General features: G+C 38.3%; 1 protein-coding gene across 6 annotated transcripts in view; it reads right to left on the reverse strand.

Annotated features, from left to right (window-relative positions):
• Positions 1–17,850, reverse strand: part of LOC128889200 (rap guanine nucleotide exchange factor 2-like) — a 202,697-nt gene that overhangs the window by 93,323 nt on the left and 91,524 nt on the right. For 4 of the 6 annotated variants that reach the window (XM_054146622.1, XM_054146618.1, XM_054146620.1 and 1 more), the window contains exon 1: positions 14,776–15,051. The exons of the other annotated variants lie outside the window; for them this stretch is intronic. The gene's annotated coding sequence lies outside the window, so the exon portion shown is untranslated. Of the gene's footprint in view, positions 1–14,775; positions 15,052–17,850 lie in introns of those variants that run through there. 6 annotated transcript variants of the gene reach the window in all.

The raw sequence follows: 17,850 nt of genomic DNA on the forward strand, positions 1-17,850 counted from the left end.
ATTTAGAAGTTCGAAGCTTAGGATTAATTAACACACCTTCGTAATCGCTTGCAGGGTAGCCGCATACCTGAACGGGCATGCAAGGGGATCGAAACTTTTAATGAATAAAAAATAGACAACGTTTTTTCATTACACCGGATAAAGTGCCATGCGAACGTGGAATATAGATTTCAGATAAATCGCGGGTAAAATTTTTAGAGCTCGTGATTACGGGAATTTCGTAATCAACAAACATATACAGTTTTCAATAAACTGTTTACTGTGCAAAATGAGACAAAAATAACTGCTAGTAAACAATTCTCGTAGTAACTGAGAATTTCGAGGGAATCCGTGGATCGAAAAATAATACATTATTTATGTTATAATATACAGTATTTATAAGTGACATGCATTATTAATATACAATAAACAAAATATATGCTGTACATCGATAGTGTACATTTTACATTACCTATAGTATAATCAATTATTTTTCGTGTTTAGTAAGCTATATGAACATTACACGCACGATACACAACACGCAAAATGAAATCAATCGCGAATAATTGAATCAGGTATTAAATGAAGAAAAATTCTCTCGATTTTAAAGTACAAAGCATCGAGTCAACAAGCTCGCATTACAAACCAGAAAAGCATCGAATGTAACTTGTTCCATTAAAAAAGAAAGCCTCGTATCCAACCTAACCCATGTCCGGTGAGTGCCGAGGTCCCAATTGAGAGAAATAGTATTCGTCGATGAAATGTTTGCTGATTTGGTAACGAAGCGCGACCACTCCAACCAGGGGTAGGGTTCGAGATAGATCACAAAGGGGCATCTGCCCTTCACGGTCCTCGTCGAAAATCGTTTCATCGCGTCTGCGCGCGCCCTAATATTTACGTAACGTGCAGTAACGTTGCGATTTTTGCGTTGCCGCTGCCGCTACGTCTCTGAAAAGCTGACGGGCGAACGACCAGTTGCAAATATTTACGGAGAGCATCGACGGATTGATGGTGTATCCGTCTTCACGCTCGAGCGCGGATTCCTCTCCCTTGACAGGGCACTGACCCAGCGGGGAAAGGTGGGAAAAAAATAGGTGCAAAAATCGATAACACCATCGTTTCGTGCGGCCTCGCAGCTACGGACATAAAATTTATTATCATCGATAATTGATAGAAGATTGGTTGGGGGAAGCCTGCTTGGAATTTTAATACTTCGAGATAAGACCGTAACGGGTCGGCTCCATAAATTTTATATTTATATCGTCGACCGATTCCCCGAGACTGTTGTAAAGTATGAAGAAAATTTGCTACTTTATGAAAGACAGTGTTATTATTTTTTTGTTTTGTTACTTATTATTAACCCTTGCTAGTTTAGATCATTTTCATGATAATAGTGCATACGCGATGAATACACTGGGGATGTTTATGCAAATTCTTATTTTCACAGACAGAAAATTGAAACTTCAATGAAGGTCTCATATTCCAAATTGTATAACATGCATATCGCAATTCATATTTTAAATATTGTTTCCATTTGTGTACATGCTCATATTTATTTGTCATAAATGTATAAACATTTACAGTCTGATAGTGTTTATATAAATAAATAAATTTCTTTAAAATTTGTCCAAGAATGATTCATCAACGAATAATTTGTTGGATTGTTCCAAAAGAAATTATTATTTTCTTAAACACTGCTAAATAAAACAGTCATCGTTTCGAGATCACCCTGTATACATATATTCCGCGTTGATTAAACGTTTAACGAACAGGATCGATCATCACAGGAAACCCGTTTACGCGACTGTACTTGCCCCGGTCCGGGTGCCAATAATTAATTAACGACGAATTAATGGAATTAATTAATCCCATACTTGTGCTTCGATCCGGTCAGTGACGATTTCGCGAGACAGCCTAAGTCCAATTATTGTTCGCCGTGATTAAAATCTGTTGAACGTTTCCTAATGTAGGATAAAAAATGTTGGAAAAAGCGATACTCGAGTGCACGATTTCTTATAAACAATTTCTTCGAATGAATCTCTACAAGACTGATAAAAAAAAAATGTCCTGATATTAATCACACAGGCGAATATTCGATGGCTTCTAAACTGGATAAAAATGATTACAAAGAATATAAAATAATTGACTTAAGTATATCTAAGTGAAATTTAGATTAACTAATAATTCACGAGTCAGTTAACAATGAATGCACTTTTGAATGAAAACAAATTCGGTCGAGAGGAGTTAGCAATTTCCAATAAAGGAAATTTTACAATCGACCCGTTTATTTAACCGTCCAGGTGCATGAAACCCTTTAAAAGGTTTACGATCGTTCATCGAGGCACCGAATTCGTTGCTCGATCAGTTGTATGCGGAGACAAAAGCCGGAAAACGATTTGTTAGCTAGCGCAGACACAAATCGATCTCGAATTTCCCTGTTGCGCGTCCCAGCCCCCAAAATTCCCCGACGAAAACAAAAGTATGATATTCTAGCGAGTAAACCATTATTGGAATTCTTTGATTGAAATCTGAGCGCTGTGCGACGGATAATATCGTTGTCGCGTGGCTTTCGTTCGCTGAAAATCGACCAACAGGTTTTCTTTACGCTTTTTAACAGAATTATCGCGAGCTCGCGTTTTCCTGCAAATTTGCTCGATGAAAACCCACGGGTTTAATTAATTCCATTAATTAATTCGTTCATTATACCTGAATAATTTCGCGGGAAAAATTTCGTTCGTTAAACTGTGTAATTATCTCGTCCGAATTGAAGAACAAAAAGGAACCTGCCGCGTTTTACATCGAAATGTGCAAAATTTAATCATTTTATTCGTTGAGATGGAACGTGCTTTCGCGGCACGGCGGTAGTTCGAGAAAATGATTATGTACTCTTAGGCGATTGGAAGGTTCGAAGTTCGTCCTGATTCGTAAACTTTAAGGGTGCTCGGAACCAATTCAATTTCCGCGAACCGAATAATGTCTGCAACTGGATCTAGGATTACACAAAGAATGCGAAGGTGTTTGTTCGTTTTCCACTTCTTGCTCAAGATACGCTGCGAGGAACACTTTCTCTCGCTCCAAAACAATGAATCATACGTTGGTTTTCGCATTCGCAAATATTTCCACGGTTACGTAGAACATTTGAAACGTACAAGTCGAAAACAAAGGTAGATTACATCTGCAGACTATGCGCATTCTCACAGTTTGGTTCTGAAGAAATGGCTCTTTAAACTTGACCTAACTCAGACCTTTAAATGACCCTCGTATAGACGTTGTATTTCAAACAATCCTTTACCATTGCAGGCTAAAAGGAAATGAAATTCTACTCGTTAACGAACGAATTACGGCTCCGCAATGTGACACGTGTTGCGTGGCGGAAAAATGTAATATTTGCTTAGCTGGAGTAATTACTGCTGTTAGGTATATTTAAATATCCTTGACAGTGTCTCGCGTGCATGCTCACAATTCAAACTGGACTTTAATGTTAATATCACGCGTGTGTAACAAAGATTCAACAATTATACCTCTGACATTATACAATTACAGGGAAAAATTCTCAAATTGATAACAGACATAAATTCCCAATTTGTGAACCCCATATCCCCATATAAAATAAATATTCAAAAATTTGTATTTTGTCCAACGCAAGTATAGTTCGATCAACTCAAAAATCTCGCCATTTGTAAAATCACCCCGGGCTCCAAACAATCAATAAAACACAATGGATTGCGCACGGGGTGAAATCCACCCGAAACCAAGAGAAAAAATATTCCACGGTTAATAAACGAGTATTCGTTGTACTAACTGGCTCAGGTGTACTCCCATTTGATCAAACTCGTCGTTCAGGTAGCTGCAGCTGTTGGTGCTGCTAGATACGCGGATTCATCGTACGGTGAAATGAATTCAGCGATAGATAAAAAATGCAACACTTTCTCTGATAGAGACGAGACAGTGGCCGAGCTAATCTGATCCGTACCACGGCCGAGTAAGCATTCCGACTTGGGGTGCGAGGAAAAAAAGAAGAGAAAGCAGGGTTGCATCCGTCCGTCTTATGTAACTTCGAGCTCGTCAGGAAGGAAAGGATAGCTTGGACAACTCGAAATACTTCCTGGAACCTAGACGCATGTGTTCGTCTTTCGACAGGAAACGAGAAGCTAACTCCACTGGCCGCTGGCGTGCGGGCTGACTTAATTGCCAGGGTCTTCGTGGAGGAAAAAGCGCCTGACCCCAGACACGTGTCGGAAATCTACGGTTAGGAGACATCCTGGAAAACGTGGGCAAAATCTGGCACGAAGTGCTTGTACTTTGTATCAGCAGCAATTTCTGAACTTCGTATTAAATTAATTCTATTACTAGTGCGTGTAGTCGTGAATGTGTTATCTGTTGAAGAAATTTGTCTAAATTAGATGACAGATTATACGTTCACAAACAAATGTTTCATTATAAATATGTACGTAAATAAACCTTACACTTGTATATATTTATAATGAGAAATTTGTTTGGAAGCATCAAACCTATCATTTAATTTCGACAAATATCTTCGATAGATATAGAGGGTACGAATACTTATGAGACTGACTGGTACTGATAAAATGAAATCGTTTCAAAACTGTGAAAATTAAAACGTATAGTAAAAATTTAATGAATATGATTAGTTTAAGAGAAATCCTCCGGCTGATAAGAATTAATAAAGAGAAAATATTGCCTTTGTCAAACCAGTTCCAGAAATAGAGCTCGAACTTACTTAATATACCTAACCCGCTAATTATCTTCCCCTTGATATCCAAATAAAACAAAATAACAATCTTCCCTACGCACCTCAAAATACATGACTTAGATGTATACATGTACACACCGTATCGATTCTATCTTTTCTAGAGTCAGTTTTTTCCCGCTCTCTGCCTAAACGGCGCGTTCCTCAAAGGAAATTATACCACGCCATCGATCGTTCTCCGCGTAATTCGAGCTGGTCACGAATAGACGAGCAACTTTCCCGGTTTTTAGCAACCTTGACAGCGTTCGTAAACGAAATGAATAGCGGGGACACGCGCGTCGGTTTCGTTACATTCGTAGCGGGCTAATTAACCGTCGACGAACGAAATTGCGCCGCGTAAATACTTTTTGCCAGCCCAATTTCGAGTGTGCTGCAATTACAGGCATTAGGAACGGTGAAACAAGTGAGACGAACGGATGACGTTAGCGCAACCTCGAAACGAGCAGAATTAATCGAGTTCGAAGACCGATAAAATTGACACGGTCGCTCGTTAGGAATCTCTGTGCGACTCGAGCGTTGGTTTCATTGGCGTGATTATCGATACACTCGACGGTTCGGAATTGTGGCCGCAAAGTTAATTCGAATGGTGTTCGTCGACTGTGTCCAGTTACATACTTAAAATCGAGTTAAAAACCGACTGCGTTCGATTAAATGGATAAAATCGAATTAGAAACGGACTGTGTGTAGTTAAAAACAGACTGTACTCGGTCGAGTGATTATAAATGAATTAAAAATGGGTAGCTGATGCAACAATTATTATTTGGAATAATGTTGCTTCGTCTTTCGATTGGTAGGGCACGGTTGAACGCGCCCACTGATTGCCGATGTCTAGCGGTTTTGTGGTGAATGGACAAGTTTTTTTATGAAACCACTTTAGAAGTGCATTTCGTACGGTACAGGAGTGTATTATATCGGTATAAATTGTATATTATATCGGCAGAATTTGATCATACTCGAAGAAACGTACAGTTAGTCGAAGAATCCTTCTAAAGTTTCTATAAAATGCAATATTATGGTTAATGCAAAAGTCTTGGTACTCCTGCTTCATTAATTTAAATAATTCTATTGCGTTAAATAGATATTATTGTTACACGAGCAAGTCTGTTAATCATGGTATAGCTATAGAATATTCTGAAACAGTCGATATGAATAAATTGGGTTAGCAAACAATCAACAAAATTGGATCGCTTACGATCTACAACAGTTTCCCTTTATAAAGTAAAATTGGACGCCAAACGATTTGCAATAGGAACATTCTGCCGAAATTGCAATTTTCCCGACCTTCTCTGTATCAGGGAGAATTTAAATAAATTTGAATGCTACACAGCCGCGCCAGAAATATTCAATGCTAACGAAACGATTCGAGGAAGGGAAAAAAAATGAAACGCTGGATTCGCGTGCTAAACTGTACAGTCGAGAGGCTGGAGCTCCCATTTGTGCATTAATTTGCCGAGAAAATGAAAATTAAAACGAAAAAAGGCGTTACTGTGCTCATCCCACATGAGAGGTTGTCGAAGAAAATTATGTAAAGTAATAACAATTTTAGAGGAATAAAATTAACTCGGTTAACATTCATTCCGAATGTACAACATGAATTATAAAGGAGAAAAATGCCTTCCGATAGTAACCTACATTTTGAGTGTATCGCAGATGACATGAATGAAGTATTAAGTGCAATTACTAGGTAATTTCAAAGATATAATGAAAGTAACATAGCTTGATACTCGTACTATCAATCTGTGTCAGCGAAGTAGCCGTAGCGCAAGTGGCATAAGAGTGGCAAACGATACTATTTTTCTTAAAAGAAATAAATAAAAACACATTCAGACAAAATTTATATAAAATTTCATTCTTTCAATTACAAACACGAATTCACGTTATAAATCACACTGACCCAATATACTTGCTACGTTCATACGATTGAAAAATCATTCAGGTAAAATTTCCTTACATTAATTGAAGACTTGAATTCATTTTGTAAATTAATTTTGTAAATCATTAGAAACTTCTATCCAGATAAGAAATATCCCCAATCCCTGGTATCCTCTTCAACGTAAATTTGAAAAAGCAAAAGAAGCGATACTGAAATCTACAAGCAAAATTTGCCCAACTTCTTTCGCCAAAGAACAGTTCTAGTTCGCGTAGAGTTTGCGAGTGCTCCAAACCTGAAAAGTCTGGAAGAAGTCGAGGATCGAATAACAGAGAGCCGAGCGGAAAACGCGTGTACACCCCAAGAAGGAGTTTCTATTGGTGAAACGGAAAGTTCTTTCTCGCCGCGACTCCTTTTAAGCTGCAGCTTTCCGCGAAACCAAAGCAGGGCTTCGTGAAACACAATGCATACGAAACAATCGCGACTTGCGGAGGTACAAGAACAAGCAATTTTTTCGCGAATCACGTTCGCTCGACTGCGGCTCTAAGAAAGGAAACCGTTATAAAAAGGGGGCTTCCGAATTTCAAATAGGAAATGAACATTCGAGTGGTGCGACGTGTTTCCGTTTAAATGAAATCAATGTTTACCGTTTTCGAAGCCTCCGACAAGCATTGAAAGGGAAGCGTCGGTTTTGATGAAAAACATCAACAGAATTTGATGGAATAATAATTCACAAATGGAAGCAAAGGTTGTACAGAGGCTATATCTATTCATGAAAATAAATACGTGGACGGTGTAAATTGTGATATTATAACGTTACTTCATTACTCGATTGAATAATATCACTTACAAAGAAGTTAAATGAGCTATCGATACAATACATTTTCCAATGCAAAACAAATTATATGCAGAATTATAAACAGATTTGTAATATTTTATACATACTTATACTAATCAAGGAAGTGTCCACATATCTATTTCCAAGGGTGTAAGTTACACTTTCGACTAAATAAATAAAGTACTCGCCATTCTCATTTTCATACGTCCACAAATATAATTGAAAGAGCATGTGCTTCATCTCAACTTTCAAACCTGAATATTATATCAAGATTTCCAGTATGATATTAATAAAATATTACGTTTTGGGCACCGAGACTGCTTCCAGTTCCTTCAGTTACAAATCCTAGAATATCAACCACCGATGACCAGCCACTGCACTCATCTGCGGTCTCAAAGGAAAAGAAAGAAGAGCGATTCTAGCATTCGTGGGGAAAACTCGCGCTGTTCTGAGAAGACGCATGCGTTTGTAAGTCGATCCTGTGAGGGAAAAAGGAGATGCCGAAGAAGACTTGTTTCTCAGCGGTTTTCAGCGCTGCGTGGATGTTACGTCGCTTCGAGGATCGTCGTCCAACCGTGACAAAATACGACCGCGAGAAACCATTCCGCGCGACTTGGTACACGCTTACTGATGTGTCATCACACAATGGAAATTGTCCAGGGAAGCTGCTGGAATTATCACGTAATAAACATCTGACGATATCCTCTTTAAGCGCTTTTTATGGTATTCTTTCGATCGAGATCCTTACTTGCTCTTGCAGGAAGAAATTCCAGTGAAGAGTGTGGAGTGGTTTTACTCTATTGTCTAAACTGCTGAGTTTCTTGTGTTGTATTATTTTTAGGTGGAGATTAATTGACGTCGTTTACAATATTTGGACGTTGAAAGTAAATAGAGTGATGAGAAAAGTCTAGACTAGAATGTGCACAAAATTTAAAAATATATCAAATACATGTTACACTGTTTAGAAGATAAGAGACACTTTCCTTTAAATTTCAATTCTCCATCTGTGCCTGTAGAAATTTTCATAAACATCCACAGGCTACCAATCAAATTTCAAAACCTATTTGAAAATTGAGTGGAAGAAGAAACGAAATCGTTTGTACAGTTAAAGAATCATTTCATTTTTTCAACTGGAACCATGCATTCCTTTTACAAATCAGACTGAACTTCTAATTCAACAACTAACACATTTCTCCAATTTCCCACGCCTAAATATTGCTTCTTTTATTTACCTAATTAAGATTACACAACTAAGTATACATCAACGCGAACACGTTCAATTTCTACTGATACTCGTGCAAAAGAGGCGATGCTTGTAAAAACCCAGCGTCAATTAGCCCTATCTAAAGTATCCGGAAATAGAGAATGTGAAAGCTCCGACGAACTTTCACAGGAAGCAGAAAATTCGGCCCGCGAAGTGTTCTGAATTTCGCGGAAACGATTATGCCCGAATCGAGCTTGCGTCGAATACGGTAACACGAAACAGGCGAGTGTTTTCGAGTCGGAAAACAGCCGAGACGAGAAGTTGACTTCCTCTTCGAGGGACGTTAGGAATATCACGGTGTGACCGTGCACAGAATTGCATCGCGGCGATAAAAATCAGAAACGGGGAACACGCTTCTTTCGTAACTTCCGTTTACCGGTCGCAATGCGCTCGAATAACGCTCACGACTGGCAGGGACGATAGGCGAAACGCGTGCAGTTGGCGATTGCACTGTAATATGTACGTTCGAGCCACTTTGAGTCGAAACCAAATCTACGGAGAAAGCGCTTTCGCCTAGAGTAGGTTTTAATTATTAAACGTAATTTGTTTGGTGTGTTTAGTATTTTAAATTGAATATGAAAACAGTCAGTCCAGAGTATTTATTTAAATTAATATTATTCTAAAGATTCTTCGATTGCCGTATGTAGTAATTTAACTTAAAAATGTAAATAGACACAGGCATTATTATTTACAATAATATTGCAGTCTAAAAGTATTACTATTTAGAATAATATTACATATTATAGTTTTTCAATTCACAAACAAAACTTGTAATTTTATGTGATTAATTATCAATTTTAATTTAATCTAATGATGTCTTAATCGTATCATCAGTTAGTTTATTTTGATATCCTCTGGTAGAGTTCGCCTTCATACCACAAACTAACTGTTTCGTAACCCAAGAACGTGCACGTTTCAGAAAAGAGGTACAACTGTACTTTCTAAAAAGACAAGCCAGGCTCATAATTAAGTTTTAGCCTCTAATTAACCTACAAACGAGTTATGGTCAACTTTTCGTCGTACACGGTATTTACGCAAACACAATGGCACGAATGGGTATGCGAGCCCATTTCTGTCTGATCGTTTATCACAGTTTTGTCTTCTTTTTCCAAATAGAATGACACGAAATCGAGAGCCCAGAAACATTTTACATTCGGAATAAAATGCTCGACTCGACTAAAACAAGTAAGATTTCTTTTGATAAAATCATTGAAGTCGAAACGCAATGAAAAGTGCTCGTTTTGTGATTTCTAAATATTGTTCTAACTCTAACGCAAACTAAATACATCCCAGTGTCATTTTGCGTAAGTTTGGATTTTAGAAGCATCACGATTCATGAAACTCTGCTGCGAATCTCGAATCAAAACGAAATTCGAACCGCGATTGTTGTCAGCTACAAATTAGAACGAATCGCAGTAGCTCTCTCGCGTGGTTGAACAATGTCAACTGGGTCAAAGATCGCGAACGTGTTCTCAAAGGTCCAAGTGCAACGCGCACCGCGAAAAGTTCCTTTTGACACACATATTTGTCTCCCAGCTGGCGCAAAATCTTTTTTAGAATTCCAAAGCTTCGCGTGAAATTTTCTTCCAAAATAAGATTGAAACAGAAATATTTCACGGAGTCAGTTAAAATAATCTAGACATATTTAATATAATATGAAAAATCAAAGAAAGTTAAATTATAAGATTATATGTATAAATTCTATTTTGGATAATATCGCAAATTTTTAGGGCGTTTGTAAACATTTACGAATGTCTCTGATTAAAAATCAAATTTAACCTAAGAGGTACTTCATTGAAACGTTATAAAAAAAATACATATAACCAGGAATGCTACCTTTAATTTTGCGTTTCAAATGATATTCAATTTATTACGGGGGTGAATTTCGTTACAATTTCATTCTACCTGGAAAAATTAATATTAATCCTGTCCTTTCATTCATTTTCCTTTATCTATATAAAAATTTAACATTTTTTGCCAGTATGACCAAACCAATTTTATGGGTGCCTAAATTTAATCAATTTCTGACCATGTCGTACATTATGTACTGTGCACAGCCATGTAATTCTATTTAAGCATTTTGGTCAAAGCAAAAAACAAGTAGAATATTACTAACTACCAACACGAACCATTTCGTGACCTTAAATCAAACAAGGGCGCACTTTTCAGCAATTTCAGCGAAAAAAAGAGAATCCCCAGTCAATCGTTCAAGCAGAAAACAGAAACCAATTAGAACACCGTCCTACATTTCCTTCCAAACACCGCATTTAAATCGATGCTGAAAGCCTGTTTGTAACGCAGTCGTATTTTTTTTTGTCCAATTTTTTAACGAATCGTTTTTCAAATCAACCAAATATAGTATTTTCGTCTCATTTTAAATCATAGAACGGTATTCGTCACGTACGTCATGTATTATATAATCTGTTCGAAACAATTTCCAACGCATCAACCCTTTACGACCGTGAACCTATTGTATCGCGATGATGGTGCGTTGTACTTTATCGGCGAGCATTAAACTAGGGCATGACTTGAAGCCTTCTGGTTCGGCTCATGAGCATTTTTATTACGAAAAGTGTTGTCGTAAAAGCGAAAAACTGCTCTGCGAAGTTTCTAAAACGCGTAAACCGTGTTGGTTTAAATTTATTTACGGATACTCTGTGACAGAAGACTGACGCACGCTGAACTCGTTTGTCTTTTTTAATTGCAAAATAAATCAACCCCACGCAGAACCAAAAATATTTTATTTTCGCTTCTACACTATGCTCCGATTCGGGGAAAATGGGTTAACTGAGAACGATATTATTTTGAAAAAAAGATAAGATGGTAAAACGCTTATTAATAAATAAAAATCACTGGTGTTATTCGACAGCCTTAAAGCATTTATTTAATTTAGTAAGTAATAAATAAGATCGAGATGCTCCAAAGCTATTTAACATTAATGATTATGTTTAAAAAAGTAACCATTTTATTATTGTTTATACGTTCACCAATTAATCAATACTTAAATCTAAGTGGCTGAAGTTCCAGAGTTATTAGATTTCTTCATAAGGAGACGTTATTGTGCACATACATCACAGAACTTCCTCGGCAAACTTTACAAGGACTGTTTTTATTGGGTTCCCAATCGAGCACATTACGCAAGAGAGAGTTAATTCAGCCTCTATAAAAGATGATTTAATGTATTTTCATTCTACCTCTATAAAAGATAACTCGGGGTGTATCTTGAAGTATTTTAATTCTGCCTCCTTGAAAAGATAGCGTGCATCATCCAAAGGTATTGCAGCTTTTAAACTTGTTGGAGCAAATTGAACTCTCACAAAAATTGTTGATGCTAGTGCTAAAAATATCGTGATTGTTTTAGTCAGTTAAAAAATTGGTCAAAGAAGTAATTCTTCAAGAAATACGAGAGTGAAAAATATAATTAATACTTTGTAGAATTTAACAAACACACCAAGGATGACTCAAATTCGAAACTATGAAATATTCTACATTCACAATGAATGTGAATCGAATGTTCCAAAAATGATAAAAATCAATAGCCCCACATCAAGTAATTAATTTATCCGACTAGTTGATGCTACAACTACTTGAAAAATAACAAGAAAATTTCCAATTCCAAGAGGCCGACAAAATGCATGCTAAAAAGAGCCCATCCACAATTTCACCTCCGTAGAGGAAATTGCCAATATCTGCGCGATTTCGTCGTTTTAATCCCGAATTTGTTTTCGAATAAATTGCGTTCCGCAACAGGACGATTAATTACCTATTGATTGATACCTCTGCGAAACGCGTCGCGGCAATTTCGATCATTTTATCGTTTGTACGCGCGTCGCGATAAAATCGCGTCCCTTCGAGGAAAATAAATTTCCAAGAGCCACGGGAAACCGAAAACGAAACGAACGGATGGATGACCCAGCGATTTGTCGTTTCTCGCGTTCTCTCGTTCTGCTCGTTTCCGTTGTTTCGTTCGTTAAATCATTCACGGTATGGAAAAAAAAATAGCGACCACTGTACGGCACGATAACGTTTCCGATATTTTCCCAAAAGTGAAAATGTTAATCAAGCTGGGGAAAAGAACCTCGAAGAACGGTTGTGGGCTTGAAACACAGAACGTTATATTTGTGAGAGAAAAAAACGTTTGCAAATCAAGCGATTAGGACAGAACCGAGAGGGAAAGTTTAGAGAAGCTTTTCAGAGTCCTTCTATGGCAAACTCCGCGTGAATTGAAACGGTTAGATGGTTTAACAGAGACTGGTTCACCATTTTCACCTACCATAAATAAGTATATTGTTTTTAAACTATATAGATGGAGGTTTGATGTGGATTGTTTTGATTTTAACATTGATATTTTCATTAGCCCGTGCGAGCAATAATAAATGTTATTGGTAATTGCATGTATGCATTCAAAACACCCACAGTTTGATTAATTACTGAAGTATGCATTGCATGAAAACACTTTTTGTACAAAAATTACATGATTTGAAAGGCACTTCGTACTACAGCATTCCATTTAAAATAAATAAAAAATACTGCATGACGTGGCCCTTCAAATAATGCAACTTTTGTATAAAATCTCTCATACAATGTATGTATTGAAAATTAAGGTGTGTAAGTAAGTTACATGAACCATTCTCTACACCTAAAAAATATTCCTCCTGTATTATTTCGACCCATTTACCATTTAAATCAGCCGTAATAAATAAACGTAAAATAAAGTACAATTTTAAGGCTCATAAAAACAAAATATTTGGGTTAAAATCAGGTCCACGTAAAAATTACGATCGCATTAATTACCAAAGTGAACTCGCCAGGTACGTAGAAAAACGATCGACCGAACTTTTTCTCAACCCTTTCGCGAGTATCCGCCATCGCGCAGCGATTCGGCTGTGAATAAACAACGACGCCCTCGAACGGTTCGCTTTCAAATATTGCACATTTCGAGGCATCAATTACCGCGGTGCACATTTGCGCAGCGTTGCAGCGACCCCCGTAAAGAGGCGCATAATTACCCTGATTCAAAGTCGAAGCGCGTACCGAGCAGGAAACGGCCTCGTGTAAGGGTTAATCATCGTAAAATCACGAGTTCATCCCTCCCCCCTTTCTCTCTTTCGCTCTCGGTTCGTCTGCCGCTGGAATTATCGCCTAATAAGGATCTAACGATACCCCATTTATTTATTACCCTATTTCATGGACCATAGTCGAGGGGATCTCTGATACTGTCAAACAAAGTTTCCTAATCGTCCACATACTCGTTACGTAATTACCCGTCTTTGCTTTAGAGCGTGCTACGCGACCTCCTGTGACTAATTCTGTTTATTTATTTGTTGGTCATTACGTTCCTTGGATTGCTAAGTCAATTGTTGTCTCCTTGGGCACGAAGAAATTTAAGTAAAATGTAGGTAATTCAGGTAATTCTATCGAACAAACTGCTAGGTTAAAAATACTGTATTTTTTCGCGGGGGTTAGTAAACACTGGTGGTGAGACCGTCAGAGTCAAATGAGGATTCACGAGTGAAAAATTATTTCATTTGGGAATACTAGGTCACAGTGTTTTTGAGTATCTATTTGAAAAAGAATTTCACTGAAGTACTCCGTTTGTAGTTAGTATACTAAAGTAAAAACAAACGCTGTATACACACATCTTATGGATAAAAATAATAAAAAATGGATATACAAGGTTCATTTTAAAAGAATTAACTTGTCTCCTAAATCTCTCCATAGAACAGCCCCCAAAACTATTCTCAAAACATCTTTACGATAGCTTCATCCCCTCATGAAATATTTAAGTCGTAAACTGCTAAAGCTCTGGTAGTTTAAACTTCTAATATTTCAAGCACGTTAGCTGATATTTATTTTCAACAAAACATTTAACTTGTAATTTCGTTTCATGGCTCGCGTAAGGGTTAATCATCGTGAAACCACGAGATCCACCCTCCCTCTACCTTGCGCTCGCTCATGTCGCTCCGTCGAGGTAAATATAATCTGAAACGTCGATCGATGAGCTTGGTTCACGGATCGTAAATACACGAGGTGCGTCCAGCAGCCCAAATAACCTGTCCGCAGCGAGCTGCTCCGACTAATCCACAGATGATTGCACTTCTCCACGGGGAAACAAACAACACCCTGGTCCGATGGTCGAGTCAACAAACCGCGACGACTACGAGCTGGCCGCGCGATTGCCACGGAAACCGTTCAACGGGCACGTGCACCACGTACGATCGGAAGTGCATGACAGCCGGAACGACGCACACATCGAAGGAGAACAACAAACGATACACGAATCCAACCCTGAACCGCGCGTCGCGGCGTCCGAAACTATACTGCCACCTCCCGCGCTGACGCTCTTCGCGCGACGCTGGCGTCGCGCACGCGCACTGCCGGCCAAGTACTGCTACTACTCAGTTCTAACCCCTGAAATCTGTATTAGACTCCAATTTTGAATTTTCTTTTCGATGGTATTGGGACTGGACGAAGGTTTTTCGTATTTATTTAAAGAAAATTTGAAAACAGTAGCACGAAGTGTGATGGTGTCAATAGAATTGCTAGATTGCTATAGAATTTTGCGTGTAGATTAATATTTAAGGAAGAAGAATAATAAGTTTAAGACTTGTCAGGAATGTAGATGTTTGAAGAATTGTGGAGTTTAGTTGGATTATATTTAGTCTTGTTAATTATAGACAATAGTAAATAGTATTTGAAGTGGACGATGCGTTTTTAAGTCTTTTTATGTTGCAGACATTTCGACCATTACGATTTATGATTCTGCAGTATTATAAAGAAACTATACGTTAGAAGAAGAATATTCCTTTAGACTGTATGAAATAAGAGAATAAAAATTCTACACAGAATTATATATAATAAAGAAAGAACACGTTATAAGAAGAATATTTCTTTAAACTGTATGTCTAATCATAAAAATAATGACAAACACACATTTTTATATTGCAAAAGACATTTTATCCTGGACAAAATAGTCGACATTCCAAATCCCACGAATCTCGAGCCACCACTCCCCCAGATGACCAACGCATTAATTTCGAAAGTCGAGGCTTCACCCTCCCCCTCCCCGCAATTTAATAACTCGCAGTCACAAGTAACTTCGAGCAGCGCCGAAGCGCGTCCCGTCGTTCGCCATAATGTCGACAAACGGGGAAAAAAACGAACCGGACACAGAGAAAAAAGAGGAAAAATGGTGATTCCGCTGTCACAACGCGCAAGGGTGAGGCACGTTCCGCTTTCGTATGGGAAACGAGTAAATTTTCCACCGGCAAATAAAACTTCCAACGAAAGGGTCGGCGATTAAACCGTCGACGAACGGAGGAGCGGAATAAAAAAATGAGATACGTAAAAGCCTTCCGCGACGCTGTTTGCTTTTCCCGTTTCGGTCCCGTTCCTCGCGGGCGCGCGAACAAAGAAGAAGAAGAAAAAGAGTCGCGTTTCGGCGCAGGTTTCCCCGATACATCCGTTGGCCCTGGCTGCGCGTCACGAACGCTAGGAGCAATTAAAAAAGTGATTAAGCGGAGGATGCTACAGCTACGCGGACAAAAGTTCCTTCCAAGGCCGTTCTAGCGTTGCCGCTTTCAATTTTCGCGGATACAGAAGGCATGCATGCCTCACGCAACGCTGAATTAGTCCGGTCACTTTGGATCTTAACGTGAACAAATTCGTGTGAGACTAATTTTTTCTACACTCTTCTCAAATCGTTGCAAATAATGCGCGAGAAGTTTCATAGCTATTCGTTACAAGCATTCAGGAATTGTTCATTTTATTATTCCATGGTTATCTTAAAAATGAACGTATTCACGATAAGAAAATTTCTTGCAAAAGTAAAATATTTTTTTTTTACGTAGTCACTATGTATGTATACAGTCAGTCCCATAAATATTCGTACCATTTGTGTCGAGAATTCGTCTCAATTAAATGAAAAGTTTGATGTTTCCAAATAAATGTTTCATTAGAAATATGTACATGGGTAGACATTATACCTATCATTTCATTTAGACTTTCTTCAATAGACATAGATGGTACGAATATTTATGGGACTGACTGTATTCGTATAGTTTGGCTCTAGATTCCACAGGCTGAGTCTTCATATACAGAAAAAGTGATTCAATAGTCTTCGCGTACAAGGAAACTGGTTTGAAAGCCCCCCATACACGAAGAACACCTGCCTTGAGAATATCTCGAAACGAGTCAATAGTGAATCAATCCCCGCATGTGTTATCACTATAATGGTACCCATATAGGCCACGGAGATACCATCTACCCCACGTAGCAAGACTTCTGAATCGCAGTATATTCAAGGGGACCGAAAAGTAATCAAAGACTTTTATAATTCGAAAAATAATAAATCGAAAGTTCGTCATTCAGACATAATTCACTGGTCCAAGTATGAGGATGATATTTATATAAACCACTAGTCGCTTAGCCAAATGTGGTGGCTAATAACCTAGACGTTGATGCGATCTTAACCATCATGTTAGAAAAAAAACAGTTCATCATTAGTTTTGCTCATCTCTGGCATCGACCAACGCGACTAATACGAATCTGCCCTCCTTAATCTCAATTATCCAGAAATCAAAGGGACCAGAAAACGGAACGCTTAATATTGTGTAGTATGGATCAAAGTTCAACCCGGAAAGAATTGAAGCGACGTATTGTTTCGCGAAGATTTAACCGATGCGTCGAGAAAGAACCAGATCTCGTTAGAACATCAAAGTTTTCTTCGTTCCGCACGATTCCGCAAATGTTCCCGCACTAGGAGAAATTAACTTCCAGCTTCGCGTTCCATTCATGAAATTTTAATAAACAAGATCTCGCGGAAGTCGGCAGAAGCGTAGAACAGTTCTTGCGTAATCCCAGCCCGCGCAAGCACGTTCTTCGTGCCGGACCTTTCCGTTCGCAGCGCTTCAATTATCGCGGATGCGAGTCCCCCGGTCTCCTCAAGGCCGAGAAACGAACGAAATGAAATTCTTCCGAGCCACATTTCATTAAAAGACATTAAAAATGCCTCGCGCCGCGCAAATGAAATTGCAATTATGCATGCATCGTAAGTTATAAACGCGAAAAGGGCTGATTCGAGTGGGCCGGTCGAGTTTAGCCCTTCGAATTGGCGGTAGTTACGTCTC

The sequence above is a fragment of the Hylaeus anthracinus genome, unplaced genomic scaffold, assembly GCF_026225885.1.
Source record: "Hylaeus anthracinus isolate JK02 unplaced genomic scaffold, UHH_iyHylAnth1.0_haploid 11997, whole genome shotgun sequence".
Classification (NCBI taxonomy): Eukaryota; Metazoa; Arthropoda; class Insecta; order Hymenoptera; family Colletidae; genus Hylaeus; species Hylaeus anthracinus.